We start from the raw sequence: 18,533 nt of genomic DNA on the forward strand, positions 1-18,533 counted from the left end.
GGCTCCTGCTAACATTTGGAAGCCTCAAAATACCAATAAAAATAAGTGTTTTGTTCAGTTTTAGAAGTTTTATAGGTAAGGTTGTTCAGTTGGGTTTTAAGAAAGGTAAGTTTGGGGATTTCAAAGGTTTCCCGTAATTGCCTTTGGTTAGGTTAGTCTAATTTCAGAGTGCAGTGAGCAGCATCTGGAAGCAAGACCATGATTGAACCCTGATTGCAGCAGTGAGAGTGCCAGATCTTAAGCACTAGATCAGGAGGGCCAGCGGATAAATTCTGAGCCCCATTTCTTGTCTGCCTTGAAAAAAATTTTGACAAGGAGACAGAAGGTAGAGAGGAAAGTAGGCATATATTGGAAAAGCAGAGTACATGCCAACACAGGCAAGGTTGAGTTCAGAGAAAAGTCACGCCTCTGGGAAGTTTAAATCATTTGTAAGGGGGCAGTCTTCCAGGTCTTTGTTTTTCTCTGGCCAATCATCTTGCTTTGTCCTTTGACTCAGGGCCCACCCCTATGTGCACCCCTATGTGCACACGCATACTTTAGCCAAGATGGATTTTAGCACAAGGACCTTTGGGAAGTTAGTAAAACTTAGTATAGTCTGGTGTCCCCTCCCTTTTTGACCCCCGAGGATCCTATCTGCGCATGTGCAGTCAAGATCTCCCTGACCCCAAGGATGAGAAATATGTGACCTCTTGATCTTTTGCCCAGGCAGTGCTTAGCCTATTCCTGTTGTTGTTTCTATCTTGAAGTATAAACAGGAGGCTGGCTGTAAATGTCTAATCTGGAGCCCATCTATACCCTGCCTCAAGAAATATGTACAGGAGGCTAGTTGTAAATGTGTGGCCTGGGGCCCATCTATCTCCTGCCTCAGGTCCACATAGAAATGCACATGAGGAAGGACCACAGATTTTAAACATAAAATCAGCCAGGGCCCCTGTGGTTGAGGGGTGGGGGGGAATGCTCCTTCAAAATGTTTAGATAACTGGGATCCTATTTCCCAGAGGTCTTTCTCTAGAATAGAAGGATAAATGACAAATAACCCTAACAGCTCAAACAGCCTGTAGGCCTAACACCAGCCAGTTCCAAGGGCACGGCCTAGCTCTGAAAGACTCAGGCCAACTGCTTAACAGCACAGATCCAACAGAAGAGCCCCTGTTCCAATGGGAATCAGGCTGAAGGCAAGGGAATTCCAGTTGGAGCAGCCTGATTGCAAAAGAGCCGGGTCAATGTGCCAAATAAACAAGGCTTTAATCAGAGAGGACAAAGCCTTAATATAGATCCTGAATAAAACCTGGAGATCCTCAAAGTAAAGAGGGCAGAAGCTCAGATCCAGGAGAAAGACTTACCCTCAAACCTCAGGGTCCCAGCAAGCATCAATGAGGTTAGTGTTGGTATCACAATTGTTTGCTTGCCCACCTTCCAGTTGTCGGGGGTCTTCTCTGGGTCCCTGTGTGGGCCAAAATTGTTGACCTAAAATAGACTGCAAGTTATTTCTCCAGCAAAAATGGGTTTACTCATGATCATTAAAGAACTGCAATTTGGCGTCTGCAGCCATGGCAAGTCACATGCAAGTCTTTCACATAAGGAGAGAGGGGGAAAGGAAGTTGGGAGGGTTTTAGTAAACAAAGAGTTCCTTAGAGGAATGGAGAATTAAGAGTCTAGTGGCTTCTCATTTACTGAATTGTGACAATCGTTCGTTGGCTGAGCTCTTGCCAGACAAGAGGAGGAAGTCTTCTTCCTTTGGGGTTCCACTATGGTTGTAGAGTGTGAGAGCTTCCCCTTCTGGCCTCCTGGCTCTATTTTAGTTGAGGTTTCTGTTTATTAATTTTTTTTAAGATTTGTTTATTTTTGGCTACGTCGGGCCTTAGTTGCGGCACGCGGGATCTTTCGACGTGGTGTACGGGCTCTTCGTTGTGGTGCGCGGGTTTCTCTCTAGTTGTGGGGTGCGGGTTTTCTCTCTGTAGTTGGGCTCCAGGGAATGTGGGCTCTGTAGTTTGCGGCACGCTGGCTCTAGTTGAGGTGCACGAGCTCAGTAGTTGTGGCATGAGGGCTTAGTTGCCACGCAGTGTCTGGGATCCCAGTTCCTCAAGCAGGGATCAAACCTGTGTCCCCTTCATTGCAAGGGGGATTCTTTACCACTGGACCATTAGGGAATTCCCCTGTTTATTAATTTTTACAGGCATCATCATCCTTTGATTGAGCATTCCTGGGCCTCCTGTCCCTCCTGGCAAAGTTGCAGCAGGTGCTTCTTCCTTCAGTTTCTTTGACCATCATAACATAGATATATGTTATTATCTCTGTGTCTCCTTCATTGCTTTCTGCACATGTCCTAGGAGATATTTGTCAAAAACAAAACACTTCTCCTCTGTGTCGATCCCACTTTCACAAGTCTTCCTCTTAAACAACTTTTACTGTCATTCACACACACACACATGCACACACACAAACATGTCACTTTATTTTCACTTTCCTAACAATAAAGAATATAAGGCAAAAAATATATGAGAATTGTATCACTTGTCCAATATTGCTTTTCAGGGGGAGATTATGAGCTGTGTGAGAACTTCACTTGAATGTGTGGCCAACTATAGGGCTCCATTCACTAGTCCTGAAGGTGAAAAATCCTTCGAGGAGGTCGAGACTTTGGGCTTGTTTGGGAAATCACAGGTGATTGCTGGGGCTCTGCCAGGTCCCTTGGGTGTGTACCAAGGACACTTTGATAGGCCACATAGGAAGGTGTAGTCACTGGCATACCAGGATGTGGTTGTAGCACTCCAACCTGGGCTCAGTGGCCCTTCCCCATGGGACTAACTCTTGGTGCTGAAGGGAGCCATTGTGCCCTGAGGAAGATTCCCAAGAGCTCCAGATCCCCCAAGGATGCCAAGACCTTCAGTGGCTCTCCTCCAGAGAGCAGACAGAAGAAGCAGACCCAGGCTCACCAAGGGCTCTGGGGGCTGCCACTGGGGTTTTCATCTATGGGCAGGGAGCTTCCTGGGACGGAATGACCCTAACCCTCATCCCCCCTCTCCCTGTTCCCCATCTGCCACAGGATGCTAGCAACAACCTCACACTGTTTGAGGGCATGGAAGTCTCCAGGAGTCTCAGTGGAATACCATGATGCCCTGTTGGCATGATGACCCAGAAGCCAAGGGCACCTCTTACCCCACATTCCCCCAGAAACCAGTCAGGGGAGTCAAGATGCCCTAGATTCTAGGATGTGTCTCAGGAGCACCTGACTTATGCTCATAATTTCCTCTATCTTGTACAAAGGCAATAGTATATTTATAACTGATACATAAGGCTCTTGTCTAATTTGGTCATCAGTGTCTTCTCTGGATATGCTTCTATTGATTAATTTATTCTTGTTATTGTGGAACTGAAGTATTTTATTTTTGAACTGGGACAAATGCTGTCAATTTTAATTATTTTTTAAAAATTCATGTATAATAGCTCAGAGGAAGAAGGTTGTCATCATGAACCTTTATATATGGTGAGCCCCCAAAACAACCATTGAACTTGGGGGAATAATTTATTTGTCCATCTTTTAACAGAATTCAGGGAAAAAATAAGACATAACTCTAATTTTTTTTAAATTCTCATTGCCCTTTGCCTCTAGGTTTCTTTCTATACATTGAACAGATCATCTTCATACCACTTCAGGACCTAGGCATCACCTGTCCTTGGAATGTTCTCCAACAAGAAACTTTTTTTTGTCAATTTGTTTGTTTTTTTTAAATTTCTTATTGGCGTATAGTTGATGTAAAATGTTGTGTTACTTTCTGCTGTACAGCAAAGTGAATCAGTTACACATATATCTGCTCTTTTTAAGATTCTTTTCCCATATAGGTCATAACAGAGTACTGAGTAGAGTTCTCTGTGCTATATAGTAGGCCCTTATTAGTTATCTATTTTATATATAGTACTATGTATGTGTCAATCCCAATTTCCCAATTTGTCCCCTCCCCCATTTCCCCCTGGTAACCATAAGTTTGTTTTCTACATCTGTGACTCTATTTCTGTTTTGTAAATGAGTTCCTTTGTACCATTTTTTAGGTCCACATATAAGCACTATCATATGATATTTGTCTTTCTCTCTCTGACTTACTTCACTCAGTATGACAATCTCTAAGTCCATCCATGTTGCTGCAAAAGACATTATTTCATTCTTTTTTATGGCTGAGTAATATTCCATTGTATATATATATATATATATATATATATATATATATATATATATATACCCTATCTTCTTATGCACTCCTCTGTCGATGGACATTTAGATTGCTTCCATGTCTTGGCTATTGTAAATAGTGCTACAATGAATATTGGGGTGCATGTAGCATTTCAAATTATGGTTTTCTCCAGATATATGCCCAGGGGTGGGATTCCTGGATCATATGGTAGTTCTATATTTAGTTTTTTAAAGAACCTCCATACTGTTCTCCATAATGGTTGTACCACTTTACATTCCCACCAACAGTGTAGCAGGGTGCCCTTTTCTCCACAACCTTTCCAGCATTTGTTGTTTGTAGACTTTTTGATGATGGCCATTCTGACTGGTGTGAGAGGACACCTCATTGTAGCTTTCTTTTTCAATTGGGGTCTAGTTGTTTTACAATGTTGTGTTAGTTTCTACTGTACACAGTAGAAGTGTAGAGTTCCCTGTGCTTTACTGCAGGTTCTCATTAGTTCCTCATTGTAGTTTTGACTTGCATTTCTCTTAGAATTAGTGACGTTGAACATCTTTTCATGTGGTTTTTGGCCACCTGTATGTCTTCTTTGGAGAAATGTCTATTTACGTCTTCTGCCTATTTTGTGATTGGGTTGTTTGTTTTTTTGACATAGACCTGCATGAGCTGTTTGTATATTTTGGAGATTAATCCCTTGACAGTCACTTCATTAGCAAATATTTTCTCCCATTCTGTGGGTTATCTTTTCATTTTGTTTATGGTTTCCTTTGCTGTGCTAAAGCTTTTAAGTTTAATTAGGTCCCATTTGTTTATTTTTGTTTTTATTTTCACTACTCTAGGAGGTGGATCAAGAAAGATATTGCTGCAATTTATGTCAGAGAGTGTTCTGCCTATGTTTTCCTCTAAGAGTTTTATAGCCTTATATTTAGGTCTCTAAACCATTTTGAGTTTATTTTTGTGTATGGTGTGAGAAAATGTTCTAATTCCATTCTTTTACATGTAGCTGTCCAGTTTCCCCAGCACCACTTATTGAAGAGGAGTCTTTTCTCCATTGTATATTCTTGACTCCTTTATCAAAGATAAGGTGACCATATGTGTGTGAGTTTATCTCTGGGCTTTCTATCCTGTTCCATTGATCTATATTTCTGTTTTTGTGCCAGTACCATACTGTCTTGATTACTGTAGCTTTGTAGTATAGTCTGAAGTCAGGGAGCCTGATTCCTCCAGCTCCGTTTTTCTTTCTCAAGATTGCTTTGGCTATTCAGGGTCTTTTGTGTTTCCATTAAAAATTGTAAAAGTTTTTGTTCTAATTCTGTAAAAAATGCCATTGATAATTTGATAGGTATTGCATTGAATCTGTAGATTTCGTTGGGTAGTGTAGTCATTTTCACAATGTTGATTCTTCCAATCCAAAAACATGGTATATCTCTCCATCTGTTTGTGTCATCTTTGATTCCTTTCATCTTATAGTTTTCTGAGTGCAGGTCTTTTGCCTCCTGAGGTAGGTTTATTCCTAGGTATTTTATTCTTTTTGATGCAATGGTAAATAGGATTGTTTCTTTAATTTCTCTTTGTGATCTTTCATTGTTAGTGCGTAAGAATGCAAGAGATTTCTGTATGTTAATTTTGTATCCTGCAACTTTACCAAATTCATTGATGAGCTCTAGTAGTTTTCTGCTGCCTTCTTTAGGATTTTCTATGTTTAGTATCATGTCACCTGCAAACAGTGACAGTTTTACTTCTTCCTTTCCACTTTGTATTCCTTTTATTTCTTTTTCTTCTCTGATTGCTGTGGCTAGGACTTCCAAAACTATGTTGAATAAAGTGGTGAGAGTGGACATCCTTGTCTTGTTCCTGACCTTAGAGGAAATGCTTTCAGTTTTTCACCCTTGAGTAGTATGTTATACAATACATAATTTTTAAGTATGGCCTTTATTATGTTGAATTATATTCCCTCTATACCCACTTTGTGGGGAGTATTTATAATACACAGATTTTGAATTTTGTCAAAAGCTATACCTGCATCTATTGAGATGATCATGAGTTCTTTATTCTTCAGCTTGTTAATGTGGTACATCACATTGATTTGTGGATGTTAAAAATCCTTGTATCCCTGGGATAAATCCCACTTGATTATGGTGTATGATCCATCTGATGTATTGTTGGATTTAGTTTGCTAATATTTTTTGAGTATTTTTGCATCTATGTTTATCAGTGATACTGGCCTCTAATTTTCTTTTTTTGTGTGTGATACCTTTTTCTGTTTTGGTATCAGGGTGATGCTGGCCTCATAGAATAGGTTTGGAAGAATTCCTTTCTCTGCAGTTTTTTGGAATAGTTTGAGAAGGATGGGTGCTAACTCTTCTCTAAATATTTCATAGAATTCACCTGTGAAGCCGTCTGGTCCTAGAATTTGTTTGTCGGAAGTTTTTTTTAAAAAATAAATTTATTTATTTATTTATTTATTTATTTATTTATTTATTCATTTATTTTTAGTTGTGTTGGGTCTTCGTTGGTTCACGCGGGCTTTCTCTAGTTGTGACGAGCACGAGCTACTCTTCATTGCAGTGCATGGGCTTCTCATTGCAGTGGCTTCTCTTGTTGCAGAGCATGGGCTCTAGGCACATGGGCTTCAGTAGTTGTGGTACGTGGGCTCAGTAGTTGTGGTTCCCAGGCTCTAGAGCATAAGCTCAGTAGTTGTGGCACACGGGTTTAGTTGCCCTGCTGCATGTGGGGTCTTCATGGACAAGGGCTCAAACCTGTGTCCCCTGCAATGGCAGGTGGATTCTTAACCCCTGCACCACCAGGGAAGTCCCTGTTGGGAGTTTTTAAAATTTTTCTTTATTTTTTCAATTTCATTAATAGTAATTTGTCTGTTCACATTTTCTATTTCTTTCTGTTTCACATTGTACATTTTGGTAATTTGTCCATTTCTTCTAGGTTTTCCATTTTATTGGCATATAGTTTTTCATAGCAGTTAATTATGATCCTTCGTATTTCTGTGGTTTCAGTTTTAACTTCTTTTCTATTTCTGATTTTATTAATTTGAATCCTCTCTCTTTTTTTCTTGATGAGTCTGGCAAAGGTTTATCAGTTTTGCTTATCTTTTTGAAGAACCAGCTCTCATTTCATTGATTTTTTGTTTTGTTTTGTTCTCGTTTTTTAGTCTCTATTTCATTTATTTCTGCTCTGATCTTTATAATATCTTTGTCTCTGATTACAGTCTTTGTTCTAATTCTATTTTTATTATATAAGTATTGCTACAACAGCTTTCTTTTCATTTCCATTTGCAAGGAATACTCTTTTCCATCCTCTCACTTTTAGTCTATGTGTGACTTTAGATCTGAAGTGAATGTCTTGTAGGAAGCATATTTATGGGTCTTGTTCTTTTATCCATTCAAGCCACTCTATGTCTTTTGATTGGAGCAAAAATTCATTTACATTTAAAGTAATTATTGATAGGTATATACTCATTGCCATTTTAATTGTTTTGGGGTTGTTTTGTAGTCCTTTTTCATTTATTTCTTCTTTTCCTCACTTCCCTTGTGATTTGATGACTATCTTTGGTGTTATGTTTGGATTCCTTTCTCTTTGGTGTGTGTGTATCTATTATAGATTCTTGGATTGTGGTTACCATGAGGTTTATATGTAACAACCTATATATATATATATATATATATATATATATATATATATATGATTATTTTAAGCTTAAAATCTCTTAAATTCGAACACATTTAACAATGCTGAATTTTTACTCCCCTCGTCCATATGTACTGTTTTCTGCATCATATTTTACATCATTTTGTTTTGTGTATCCCTTAACTACTTATTATAGGTATAGATGATTTTACTACTTTTGTCTTTTAACCTTTCTACTAGCTTTATAAGTGGTTGATCTACACCTTTACTGTATATTGCATTTACCAATGAGGTTTTTCCTTTTATAATTTTAATATTTCTAGTTGTGATCTTTACTTTTCCACTTAGAGAAATCCCTTTAATAATTCTTATCAATCAGTTTAGTGGTGCTGAATTCTTTGAGCTTTTGCTCATCTGTAATATGCTTTATCTTTCCTTCAAATCTAAATGATAGCCTTGCCAAGTAGAGTATTCTTGGTTACAGGTTTTTTCCTTTCATCACCTTAACTATATCATGCCACTCCTTTCTGCCCTGCAAAGTTTCTGCTGAGAAGTCAGCTTGTGGTATTACAGGAGTTCCCTTGTAGATATCTAGTTGCTTTTCTTGATTCTCTCTTCATCTTTAATTTTTGCCATGTTAATTACAGTGTCTTGGTGTGGCTCTCTTTGGGTTCATCTTGTTTGCAACTCTGTGCTTCCCGGACCTGGATGTCTGTGGTCTTTCCAAGGTTAGGGAACTTTTCAACTATTTTGTCTTCAAATATGTTATCAGTCCCTTTCTCTCTCTCTTCTCCTTCTACGACCCCTATGATGTGAATGTTAGTATATGTGACATTGTTTCAGAGGTCTCTTAAACTATCCTTATTTCTTTTAATTCTTTTTTTCTGTTCAGCTTGGGTGATTTGCACTATTCTGACTTCCAGTTCACTGCTTCATTTTTCTGTATCATCTAATCTATTGTTGCTTCCTTCTAGTGTATTTTTTATTGATTGTTGTATTATTCAGCTCCATTTGGTTCTTTATATTTTCTAACTCTTTGTTAAATTCTCACTGTGTTCTTCCATTCTTCTCCCAAGTTCGTTGAGCATCTTTATGATTATTTCCTTGAACTCTTTATTGGGTAGACGGCTTATCTCCACCTCACTTAGTTCTTCTTCTGCAGTTTAGCCTTGTTCTTTTGTTTACAACACATTCCTCTATCTCCTCATTTTGCTGAATTCTCTGTGTTTATTTCTGTGTATTAGGCAGTTCAGTTATGTTTCCCAATCTTGAAGAAGTGGCCTTATGTAGGAGATGTCCTATGGGGTCCAGCAGCACCCTCCTCTCTGGACATCAGATCTATATGCTCTAGGGGTGCCCCCTATGTGGGCTGCATGGGCCCTTCTATTGTAATGAGGCTGACAACTGTGGGCATGCTGGTAGGCAGGGCTAGCCCCTGGGCTTACTTAGCTATTAGGCCCTGCTTTTTGTGTAGGTGCCAGCTTGCTGATGGGTGGCATCAGTTCACAGTGTGCCTGGCTGCATGGCCTAGGGGACCTAGAGTTGTGGTGACCCACTGGTGGAAGGGGCTGTGTCCCAGCAGCTGTCTGTGAGCCTTGGGGGACAAGGCCCAGGACTGGTGCTGGCCCACTGATGAGCAGGGCTGTGTCCCTTATGGCTGAATTCTGAGCCTGGGGAGTCCTGGGACTGGTGCCAACCAGTTGATGGACAGGTAAGCTCCCAGCACTATTAGGCCTGAGGGAGGACTCCAAATGGGGTTTGCCTGCACCAGTGTCCTCATGGTAAAACGAACTTCCATAAATGGCTCTCACCTGTGTCTGTGTCCCCCGAGGGAGTCCCAGTTGCCTCTTGCCTCTCCAGGAGGCTCTCAAATATCAACAAGTGGATTTAACCCAATCTCCTTTCAAGTTACTGCCTCCACACTTAGTCTTGAAGCATGTGAGATTTTTCATGCGCTGTATAAGAACAGAGTCTCTGTTTCCTACAGCTCTCCAACTCTTCCATACACAAGCCCCACTGGCCTTCCATGTCAGGCATTCTAGGGGCTCATCATCCTGGTGTAGGACCCCTAGGCTAAAGAGCCTAATGTGGGGCTTGGACCCTTCACTCCTTTGAGAGACCCTCTGCAATTATGATTATCCTCCAGTTTGTTGGTTGTGGATCTTGACCATACCTTGTCTCCACCCCTCCTACCCATCACATCATGGTTCCTTCTTTATATATTTTGTTATGGAATATCATTTTTGGCTAGTCTTTAGGTCATTCTCATCAATAGATTCTCTGTAAATAGTTGTAATTTTGCCTTTCTGGCAGAATATCTGTCTGGCAGAACATCTTCTGTCCTTCTGTCCAAACATCCAGTCATCTGAGGTTTGTCCTTCTGTCTGATCATCCATGTGTCAGAACAGCCATCTATTAGTATGTCTGTCCACCGTTTGGAACATTCATCTGCCTCAACATAGGTCTCTGTGTCTGAATACAAGCATACTGTGGAGATACTGTAGGTTCAGTTCCAGGCCACCAAAATAAAGCAGACAATGCAGGAGAGTCACATGAAGTTTTTGGTTTTCCTGTGCATATAAAATTACATTCACATTGTACTGTAGTATATTAAATATGTAATAGAATTATGTCTAAAAAATAATGTATATACCTTAATTTAAATGTACTTTCTTGCTAAAAATTGCTAACCGTCATCTGAGCCTTCAGCAAGTTAGTTGTAATCTTTGTGCTGGTGGAGGGTCTTGCCTCACTGTTGATGGCTGCTGACTGATCAGCATGGTGGTTGCTGAAGGTGACTGGGGTGGCTGTGGCAATTTCTTAAAATAAGATAATAATGAAGTTTGTGGCATCGATTGACTTCCTTTCACGAATGATTTCTCTGTAACATACAATGCTCTTCGGTAGCATTTTACCAAGAGTAGAACTTCTTTCAAAATTGTAGTCAATCCTCTAAACCCTGCCACTGCTTTATCAACTAAGTTTATGAAATATTCTTAATCCTTTGTTTTCATGTCAACAATCTTCATAGCATCTTTACTAGGAGTAGATTCTACCTCAAGACACCACTTTTCTTGCTCATCTGTATGAAACAACTCCTCCATTAAGTTTTATCATGAGATTGCAGTGATTCAATCACATCTTCAGGCTCCACTTCTAGTGCTAGTTTTCTTGCTATTTCCACCACATCCGCAGTTACTTCTTCCACTGAGGACTTGAACCTCTCAAAAAGTCATCCACGAGGGTTAGAATCAGCTTCTTCCAAATTCCTGTTAATGTTTATATTTTGAGCTCTTCCCATGAATCACGAATGTCCTTAAATTTACTTCGCCAAGATCCATCAGAGGAATCACTACCGATGGCATCTATAACCTTACAAAATGTGTTTCTTTCTTTCCTTTTTTTTTTTCTGTGCTGCATGGCTTGTGGGATTTTAGTTCCCCAAAAAGGGACTGAACCCAGGCCCTTGGCAATGAGAGCATGGAGTCCTAACCACTGACCACCAGGGAATTCCCAAAATGTATTTCTTAAATAAGAAGACTTGAAAGTCAAAATTACTCCTTGACCCAGAATGGATGCAGCCATGAAAACATTAATCTTGTTGTACATCTCCATCAGAGCTCTTGGGTAATCAGGTGCATTGTCAGTGAGCAGTAATATTTTGAAAGGAGTCTTTTTTTCTGAGTGAAAGATCTGAACAGTGGGCTTAGAATATTCAGTAAACCATTTGAAAACAGATGCACTGTCATCCAGGCTTTGTTGTTTCATTTATATAACACAGGCAGAGTAGATATAGCATAATTCCTAAGATCCCTAGGATTTTCAGAATGGTAACTAAGCATTGGCTTCAACTTCAAATCACCAGCTGCATTAACCCCTAATAAGAGAGTCAGCCTGTCATTTGAGGACTTAAAGCGAAGCATTGACTTCTTTCTAGCTATGCAAGTCCTAGATGACATCATCTTCCAGTATGAGGCTATATTAAAAATCTTTTGTTTGATATAGCCACCTTCATTAATTATCTTAGCTAGATGTCCTAGATTACTTGCTGTATCTTCTACATCAGCCCCTGCACTTTGATGTTGTAGAGACAGCTACTTTCTGTAAACTCATGAATCAACCTATGCTAGCTTCAAACTTTTCTTCTGTAGCTTCCTCACTACTCAAAGCCCTCATAGAATTGAAGAGAGTTAGGACCTTGCTCTGGACTAGGCTTTGGCTTAAGGCAAAGTTGTGGCTGGCTTAATCTTCTATCCAGACCACTAACAATCTTTTCATATCAGCAATAAGTTTGTTTCACTTTCTTATCATTCATGTGTTCAAAGGAGTAGCACTTTTACTTTCCTTCAAGAACTTTTCCTTTGCATTCACTACTTGGCTAATTGTTTGGCATAAGAGGCCTAGATTTTGGCCTATTTGAGCTTTTGATAGGCCTTCCTCCCTCAGTTTAATCATTTCTAGCTTTTGATTTAAAGTGAGACATGTGATTCTTCCTTTCACTTGAATATTTAGAGGTCATTGTAGGCCTCTAGATCGACCTAATTTAAATATTGTTGTGTCTTAAGGTAGAGAAAGGCCCAAGGAGAGGGAAAGAGATGGGGGAGCAGCCTGTCAGTGAATCAGTCAGAACACACACATTTATTAATTAAGTTCACCATCTTGTATGGGTGCCATTCTTGGCACCCCAAAACAATTACAATAGTAATATCAAAGATCACTGATCACAGATCACCATAACAAATTAAATGATAATGAAAAAGTTTGAAATATTGCAAGAATTACCAAAATGTGATACAGAGACACTGAGTGAGCAACTGGTATTGGAAAAAATGGCATAGATAGACTCACTTCATGCAGGGTTGCCACAAAACATCTGTCAGCACACCTGTCTGCTGAAATGTCTGTCAGAAGAATTGTTTGTCTGAACTTCCCTCTCTGTGAATAACTGTTCATCTGCCTAACTGTCCATTAGTGGGAACATCCATCCATCTGAACACTGGTCTGTCTGAACACCCATCTGTCCACATGCCCATCTGCCAGAAAGTCTGTCTGCCAGAAAGGTTCTCTGTCAGAATGTGTGTCCATGTGTTTGAATGTCCATCTGTAAAAATGTCTTTCTGAATATTAATCTGTCTAAATATGAATCTATCAGAATATCCATTTTTCAGAAAGTCCATCTCAGAACATCTGTGTGTCAGAACACCCATCTCTAAGAATGCCCATCTGTCTGAATGTGTATCAATCTGTTCCAATGTCCATCTGTTTGTATGTCCATCTTTCTTAACTTATGTCCATCTGTCTGAACACCCACTGTCCGAACATCAGTCTGTCTGTGTGAACCTCCATCTGTCTGCATGCTTATCTGCAAAAATGGCTGTCTGTCTGAACATCTATCCATCTGTCCAACCAACCATCTGTCTGGACATCTCTTCATTTTTCTGGATGTGAGTCTGTTTAAACGTCAGTCTGAACCCCTGTCCATGTGTCTGATAATCGTGTTTCTGAATGTCCGTGTGTCCAAAACTTGTCTGTCGGAACATCTGTCAATCTGTTGAAATCAGTCTGAACATCTGTCTGTCTGTTATACCAAGCAGGACTCTTTAGGACCCTCTCAGATATAAAAGCCCACCACCCCGTGCTCCGGCTCTCTTAAGTAAAAGGCTTTGCTTCAGGCTCCCCTGAGTCTCAAAAGCTGGCTCAAGAGTTAATGATTAGGAAAATGTGAACATGTAGAAACAAAGAATAGCTGTCAGGCAGGGAAACTGGTAAAAATTTAAACAATAGATCAGCCATATAGCAGAGCCACCAGACCTTCCATTTCTCACTGAAGGACATAGATAATAATGTCTGACGCACATTCCTAAGTTGTTTTTACAGAAACCAGATTCCCACCAGATGGAAACTGCTGACCACAAGTACACAGACTCTGAACTCATTGGGACCAGAGGTTGATGATTCAGATTCTTGAAACTTCACCCTGTTACCTCACCACCAACCAGTCAGAAGAGTGTCCATGAGCTGATCAGACACCCTGAAACCCACACCCCACGTGTTGCCTTTAAAAACACTTCCCTGAATGCCATTAGGGAGTTCTGGTCTTTTGAGCAAGAACTGTCCTTTGTCTTTGCTTGATGCCTTGCAATAAGCACTTTACTTTCCTTCAGTACAACCAGTGTCCGTAGATTGTCTTTGCTACATGAAGGGCATGTAGATCCAAGATTGCCAGTAACATCTGGACATCTGTGTGTCTGAACACCCATCTGTTGGCACACCCACCTGCCAGAAAGTCTGTCAAGGGAGGCATGCCTCATTGGAAGGCCATCTTTGGAGAAGAGCCTCCACACTCCTTTATTAACCATTCTGGAGGCAGAATTGTGTGGTCTGCCATTTATTTGGGGCTTTGGACAACTTTCCTATTCTCATACATCAGGCCGCTCCAGGTTTTCAGTTTTTGCCTTAGTTTGTAGTATGTGGCCTCATGGCCAAGAGATGGTACTCAAGTACCCTTTAGATTTAAGGTTTGTTTTACATTTCATGAATCATTACCGTTCTGATTTAAGGTTCTGTTTTACTGGATTCCTTATGCCACTTACAGAGGCTGGCCACTGACAAACAGTTCTGGTTGACAAATCAGCTGAAATATGTCATTACCAGAATTCAAAGCCATGCCTAATGCTGGTCTCTGTGGGCTAAAGTACAGAGATTAGTGCATGGGGAAGCCAACTTTGCTCAGAACCAAGGGTCCAGTTAAAAGGCTCATGTGCTCTTCTCCTCAGATTTTTGCCAGCAGACACATAAGAGATTAGGAAAAACAGAAAAATATAGAAGACAACACAAGCAAAACATTCTCTGACATAAATCATAGCAATGTTTTCTTAGATCAGTCTCTCAAGACAATAAAAATAAAAGCAAAAATAAACAAAAGGAACCTGATCAAACTGAAAGCTTTTGCACAGCAAAGGAAACCATAAAACTGGGAGAAAATATTTGCCAGTGATGTGACCAACAAGGGCTTAATTTTCAAAATAGACAAACAGCTCATACAACTCAATAACAAAAAACCAAACAACCCAATCAAAAAATGGGCCTAAATAGACCTAAATAGACATTTCTCCAAAGAAGACATCCAGATGGCCAACAGGCACACAAAAAGATGCTCAATGTTGCTAATTATTAGAGAAATGCAAATCAAAACTTCAGTGAGGTATAACCTCACACCAGTCAGAATGGCCATTATTAAAAAGTCTACAAATAATAAATACTGGAGAGGACTTCCCTGGTGGTGCAGTGGTTAAGAGTCTGCCTGCAAATGCATGGGACACAGGTTCAAGCCCTGGTCTGGGAAGATCCCACATGCCACAGAGCAACTAAGCCCACATGCCACAACTACTGAGCCTGCGCTCTAGAGCATGCGAGACACAACTACTGAGCCCACGTGCCACAACTACTGAATCCCGTGCACTTAGAACCCATGCTCTGCAACAAGAGAGGCCACTACAATGAGAAGCCTGTGCACCAAAACAAAGAGTAGCACCCACTCACCACAGCTCGAGAAAGCCCGCATGCAGCAACAAAGAACCAACGCAGCCAAAAAGTAAATAAATAAAACAAAAAAATAAATCAAAAAATAATTAATTCTTTAAATAAACAAATAAATAAATACTAGAGAAGGTGTAGAGAAAAGCAAACCCTCCTACACTGTTGTTGGGAATGTAGATTGGTACAGCCACTATGGTAAACAATATCGATGTTCCTTTAAAAACTAAAAATAGAGTTACCATATAGAGTTACCAGCTATTCCAGTCCTGGGCATATATCTGGAGAAAACTATAATTCAAAAAGATACATGCATCCCAATGTTCATAGCAGCACTATTTACAATAGCCAAGACAAAGAAGCAACCTAAATGTCCACCAACAGATGAAAGGATAAAGAAGAAAAGAATATGTGAGATATATATATATATATATATATATATATACATATATATATAATGTGGACTATTACTCAGCCATTAAAAAGAATGAAATATTGCCATTTGCAACAACATGGACAGACCTAGAGATTATCATACTAAGTGAAGTAAGTCAGTCAGAGAAAGACATATATCATATGATATCACTTATATGTGGAATCCAAAATGAACTTATTTACAAAACAGAAACAGAATCACAAACATAGAAAGCAAACTTGTGGTTACCAAAGGGGAAAGGGGAGGTGGGGGATAAATTAGGAGTCTGGGTTTAGCAGATACAAACTACTGTACATAAATTAGGCAAACAACAAGGTCCTACTGTATTGCACAGGGAATTATATTCAATATCTTATAATAAACCATAATGGAAAAGAATATATATATATATATATATATATATATATATACATACACACACACACACACACACACACACACACACACACACACACATATATAACTGAATCACTTTGCTCTACACCAGAAACTAACACAACATTATAAAGCAACTATACTTCAATTTTTTCAATTAAATTTTTTAAAAAGAAAAGAAAAAGAGTAGACTGGAAATGTAAGGCATTTTTGACTCTAAATTAGAGGATGTTCAAGGATTTATTGTATTTCTTATTGGTGCATATTTGAAGAAAGTTTGTTTTGCTTTTCTCCTAAACATTACTCCTATAATGACATAAAATTAGTATATATGTAAAGGTTATCATCAAAACACTAAATGCTGCGGTACAGAGGCCCTTACAGTCAGCTCTTACTTTAATAGTATTAATGTTGATGATTTATGTACTTTCAGCTAATTCTTCTCTGTGTAAAGCTCACATTTTTGTCTGAGTTGTTCCCCCAGGTTCATCACTGTTAGCAAACACGTTGATGTATTGTCATGAAAACAACCGTGCCAACGATAATAATATGTACATAAGTGTAGGGTCCTGCGAATAAGAGCAGAGGATTTAGGAGACTGGAAGGTGATGAGACTTATGGCACATGTCAACAGACACAGAGAAGATGAACTTCATTTAGGAGATGAAAACCAAAGGAGACATTTACAGACAGCAGGAATTACATGTTCTGATGTCTCTAAAAGAGCTCTCATGAGTAACAGAGATTGGATGAAGCCAAGCAAGGGAGTGGGAATTCCGCCAGGCACAAGAAGCTTCCTTCATCTCTCATAAGGTTTTGATCTCCTTCCCCTAGCATCTCTCCTCCACACACAGACATTCATAACTGTTCTCAAGAATGACTATGTGTGTTCACCCTCTCAACAGATATAAGGAAATGGCACACTACTAAAACACCAGTTAATAAACAAAAGTTTGAACATATCCTGTCTTTAAGAAGAAAGGTACCATTGAGGGTGCCTGGGAGGGGATATATTGTCAAGCAACTGTGAGGACACATATACATATGCATATGTTTGTATGCATACATACAAATCTGTTGCGTGTGCATGTGTGCATTATTCCAGAGAAATAAATTTTTGTCAGAAATTTCATTACCAGAGTTGAGGAATACCCTCTAGAACCTTGCTATATAAAGTGTGGTCCTTGAGCAAGCACCATCATCACCTGGGAGCCTTTTAGAAACTCTCAGGCTCTAACTCAGACCCACTGAATCAGAATCTGCATTAACAAGATCCCTTATGATTCATGTACAGATTAAAAGTTGAAAATGCTGATCTACAATACTTTTTTCAAAGAGCCTAATAATCACTCATGAAATCAGTTTAGGCTGTTGGAACCAGCCCTTGAAAGAAAAATCAGGACAGGGGGATGGAAGAAGAGATGGCAGGAGACGGAAAGAGAAATGGAGAGAAGGCGAATCAAAACAAATAGGAGATATGAGAGCATATTGCAGTTAATATGGATAAGTATTATTTCATGAGCATGTGGTTTCCAAGGTCACCATAGCAGAGGAGCAGATATGGAGGCTGCACACTGGCTTTATACAGCCTAAACCAGAAATCTATGAATGCCCACAGTCCATTGGCCAGATTTAGTCACATGGTTCCAACCTCACTGCAAGGAATGCTGGGAAAAAGAGAGGAGCACATGAATATTCAGTGAACACTGTCTCCTCCATAACCCATGCACTGTTTTACCCCACAAACTTGAATGTGACTTCTATGAGAGATTTATCTGTTAGGCCTCCCTGCTGGATCCCCAGCCATGAGCTCTGTACCTGGCACAGAGTATGCCCTTGTTAAATGTGTAGAGAATGAATAAATGTGCCTTTACCATTAAGTTAACAAGATACTGAGATTACAAAAATAAATCTGATGCCATTCCTCTTTTCAATGAGCTCCCAGGATTCCTCTCTCACATTTTGGAAAAAAACAGGTTTCAGAAAGTTCACCTTGCCATCTCTATATCTCCTAAGAACTTCCTTTGGCCTTAACTACATCAATCATCACTTCTCTCCCTTGGTCACTACTCTTACTCTACACATACAGGATTCTCCTGCTGCTCTCCAAGCGGCTTCACATCGTCCCAAACCTAAAAATACCTTCTCTCCCTTGGTCACTACTCTTACTCTACACTTACAGGATTCTCCTGCTGCTCTCCAAGTGGCTTCACATCGTCCCAAACCTAAAATAACCTTCTCTCAAAACTGCTTCCCCTACATGGCTCCACACCTCCCATTCACATGCCACAGTCTTCTATCCTCACCTATTTATACTCTATTTAAAATGCTTCCTCAAAAGCTATTGGTGACATCCT

The sequence above is a fragment of the Mesoplodon bidens genome (genome assembly GCF_964165515.1).
Source record: "Mesoplodon bidens genome assembly, chromosome: 4".
In the NCBI taxonomy this organism is placed as follows: domain Eukaryota; kingdom Metazoa; phylum Chordata; class Mammalia; order Artiodactyla; family Ziphiidae; genus Mesoplodon; species Mesoplodon bidens.